We start from the raw sequence: 4,552 nt of genomic DNA, 5'->3' as shown, positions 1-4,552 counted from the left end.
ATTGGACCAAGTTGGGACCGAAGAAATTTATTCATTAGACGAGGTTATTCATTTATCGAACATTCATTTATCGAGGTTCTACTGTAACTTGCTTAACTTGTAAACCAAGAAAGTAAGTCAGTTCTCCCATCATGCTCATTTCATACTTACTTTGCATCAATTTGGCAAACTTTTTACAAAGTTTTTCATCTGTAGAGCCAAATATAATATCATCTACATAAATTTGAACAAGTATACTAGAGCCATTAACATTTCTAAAGAATAAATTTTTATCCACAGTACCTCTTGTGAAGTGATTTTCCATAAGGAACTTTGATAAAGTGTCATACCAGGCTCTAGGTGCTTGCTTCAGTCCATAGAGTGCTTTTAAGAGATAGTAGACATGATTTGGGAAATTTGGGTCTTCAAAACCAGGAGGCTGACTGATATAAACTTCCTCCTCCAAATCTCCATTTAGAAAAGCACTCTTGACATCCATTTGATAGACTTTGAAATTGGCATGGGCTGCATAGGCTAAGAAAATTCTGATGGCTTCAAGTCTTGCAACAAGAGCAAAAGTTTCATCAAAATCTATTCCTTCTTATTGACAATAGCCCTTAGCAATCTAGCTTTGTTCCTGACCACTATGCCATTTTCATCCATCTTGTTTTTGAATACCCATTTGGTGTCAATTGGATTCTTTCCTTTAGGCTTGGGTACCAACTTCCATACTTTATTCCTTTCAAACTGGTTTAGCTCCTCCTGCATAGCTAAAATCCAATCAGGATCCAACAAAGCTTCTTCTAGCTTCTTTGGTTCTTCGTTAGATAGGAAGCTGCTATATAGACATTCTTCTTGAGTTTCTCTCCTTATTTGAACTCTACAGGATACATCACCAATGATGAGCTCAAAGGGGTGATCTTTTATCCATTTCCTTTGTTGAGGTAGATTAGCTCTAGATGAAGAGGCCTCATTGTTGTCTTGATGTGTGACTGAGTTTTGATTATTAGAAACTCCCCCTGAGTTTATGGATCTTTGATTTGAGAGAGGGGAACTTTCTGTAAGTGATCTATTTTGACTTTCAGCTTCTTTTGATGACCCGACGGATGGTGTATTTTGAGTTCTGACGGATGAAACTGGTTGTCTCCCGACGGATAAAGCAGATTGTCTCCCGACGGATGAAGCATTTTGCAACTTGACAGATGTTGAATTTTGTGCTTCATTAGTAGTAGATTTTTCTGCAATATCCTTTCTCATTGTTTCCTGATCACTTTCATCATCACTATCATCACTAACCATCTCTACATTATCAAATTTGAGACTTTCATGAGAATCATCATCTTGCAGTCCTTCAATCTTTTTATCATCAAACACAACATGTATTGATTCCATAATATTAGATATATTTAATAATGGCATGTCTAATATGAATTGTGTTTAAGTTTTCAGATCTTAACTAACAGGACAAATCAGTACTTAACTGGAAATCAGTACTTATACTGAAGTTAGGACTTAAGATATCAGAACTTAAGTTATCAGAACTTAAGATATCAGAAGATATTTATCAGGAGATAATATCAGGACTTAAGGAGACTTTCAGATAAGGCAGGCGGCTGATTGAAAGGAAGAAGATCAAGACAAACACAAGAAGAAATATGCATGAAGAAGGAATTCTATGAAGAATAGAATACTTGGAAGAAAAGATAACTAGTTGATATATTTTAGGAAGCAGAATTATATTCCATATCAATTATAACATTATCTTGTAACTGTGTAGTATATAAACACAGACATAGGGTTTACACTATAAGTGTTATCATTATCGAAGTTATTATTTATTGTAACCCTAGCAGCTCTCGTGATAATTTGTTCATCACTGAGAGAGAATAGTTCCATATTGTAACAGAGTTTATTGTGTTGAATACAATCTGTGTTCTGTTACTTGTGTTCTTTAATTCGATTTGATTGTAGTAAACACTGTATTCAACCCCCTTCTACAGTGTGTGTGACCTAACACATAACAATATTGGTTCTAAGATTGTAGACTCTATATGCTTTTCCCACAGCATATCCAACAAAAATTCCTTCATCTGCTTTAGCATCAAACTTCCCATTTTGATCAGTTTGATTTCTCAAGATATAACATTTACAGCCAAAGACATGAAGAAAATTTAGAGTTGGCTTCTTGTTCTTGAACAATTGGTAGGGTAGGGTGTCATACACTTTGCTTGATTAACCAAAGAAATATTATGAGTGTAGCATGCAGTATTTACAGCTTTAGCCCAGAAGTATATTGGTAACTTTGATTCTTCAAGCATTGTCCTTGCAGCTTCAATAAGTGATATGTTCTTTCTTTTCACTACTCCATTTTGTTGTGGAGTTCTTGCTGCTGAAAACTCATGCATAATCCCATTCTCTTCACAAAATTCTCTCATAACATAATTCTTGAACTCAGTTCCATTGTCACTCCTGATTCTTCTAACTTTGAAATCTGGATGATTGTTGACTTGCCTTATGTGATTGATGATGATTTCACTAGCCTCATGCCTAGGCTTGTGAACAGATGGTTCATTGCCTGTTGCAGCTCTCATAGGCACATGAGGACCTCTCTCTATGCAATCCACATAGGCCTCATCTTGAGAAAGAAGATGTAGGTGCATCTTCACCTTTCAGTGGTGATAATTGTCTTTGTCCAGAAATGGAATCTTGACTCCAACATCCTTCTTGTTCATCTTGCTGTTTTGTTGTGATCTTCAAACTCTTTGTACTTCAAGAGCTTGCTCTGATACCAATTGTTATTCCCTAACAATACAACAAGAATTACAGAAGGGGGGTTGAATGTAATTCTGGCTTCTTTTTGAGATTTATGAAAAATGGTTCTAACTCGATTTATATCTAACTGTTTGATTTGCAAAGTGCGGAATACAGAGTTAAGTTAATCAAACATAAAGTAATAAAAAATCAGATCTTTAAAACTTTCTGGTGGATTTGAATATATCCACCATATATATATATATATATATATCAAGAGAACCCTGTGAGGCTTGAATAGCTCACAACTGCTTTACAAGTGAACAAATAAACTTGCAGAGAAATGCTACAGGATACAGCTTACAAATGTTTCTCCGAAAAATATGTTTTGCTTAGTCTATTGTTAGTTGTTTTTCTACTTGCTACACTTGGTTTATATATCACCAAGTTTACATAGAATAAGACAATATAATAAAACAAAACCTATCAAGTCTAACTCCATGCTGCTTCACTACTCTATTCCAGCATCTTTAAAAATCTTTATAACTTGCATGGAAATGGTAATGCTTATTTGTTCTCAAAACCCTGTTAAACAGGTTGCCACTTTCCTTTTGCAAACACTCGATGCATGTGACTGTGTTGTCACTGTCAACAGATATTTGAATTGATCATCTGTCGGGTACATGCTTGTTATCCATCGGGTAACCTTGTTGATCATCCGTCGGGTAGCTTTGTTGATCATCCGTCGGGTAGCCATTTATCACTTGACTCTATTTCATTTGTGCAGAATTACAGGACATCTTATATTTACATTTAATCAACCTATTCTGCACATTTACTAGCAGTCTATATTATTCAAAGCTACTACAAAATCTATACAAAGTTATTTACAAAAATGTGCTACATTACTTATTGTTACATAAGCTACTCACCCGATGGATATCAATTAGTCGTCCGTTGGGACTATATTGAATCATCCGTCGGGACTATAATTGATCATCCGTCGGGACTATAATTGATCATCCGTCGGGTGCTACAAATTACACTAAGTTAAATCTACTAAGGTGTTTTATTTGGCTTATCATCAAGTACACAACATATTCCTAACAAGATCATTGCATTCATGTAGTTACATTCATGTATTTTTATTTCTTGTTCTTTGAGTCTGTTTATGCTTGAGGACAAGCATCGATTCAATTTTGGGGGGGGGGGGTGTTAAGTGGCATTTATGTCCACTTAGAACGCTTTGTAAAGGCTCGAATTGGTGTTTTGTACTCAAGTTAATTGTGTATTTGATGTGTTTTTGTAGTGTTTTGTATTTCAGGGCATAATTGGGAGAATGAATGGTTTTATAATATTTTTATGTGTAGAAGAGTGTTAGGATGGGGCCTCGGATGATTGCGTGAAAGAAACCAGCACAAGAAGTCAAAGAAATAAGAAAATTGCAGATTTTCCAGTAGCTCAGGGCGGCCTCGCCGATTTAATAGAATGTCAGGGCGGCAGCGCCGGGTCAAAATCCTAGAATCCTGATTTGATTATAAGGATAATTCTTTAGACTCCTGATCAGATGGGCTTCTATATAAAGACCTTTTTAAGACGTTTTTCATAACAGAGACTAAAGAGAAGACGACGAGAAGACCTATGAGCACAAATACAACGAAGGAGAAGAAAAACTTGTTTTTACTTGTGATTCTTTGATTGAATTTACTCTTGAATGCTTGTTTTCTTGTTGTTGTACCTATTACTCTTGTTAATATACTTTGATATATTTATTCAGTTTATAAAGACTTAGTTTATTATACCATGCTTTCATTGGAACCCA

Source organism: Apium graveolens, chromosome 10 (assembly GCF_009905375.1).
Source record: "Apium graveolens cultivar Ventura chromosome 10, ASM990537v1, whole genome shotgun sequence".
Taxonomy (NCBI): Eukaryota; Viridiplantae; Streptophyta; class Magnoliopsida; order Apiales; family Apiaceae; genus Apium; species Apium graveolens.
Note: the sequence above shows the minus strand (reverse complement) of the source record.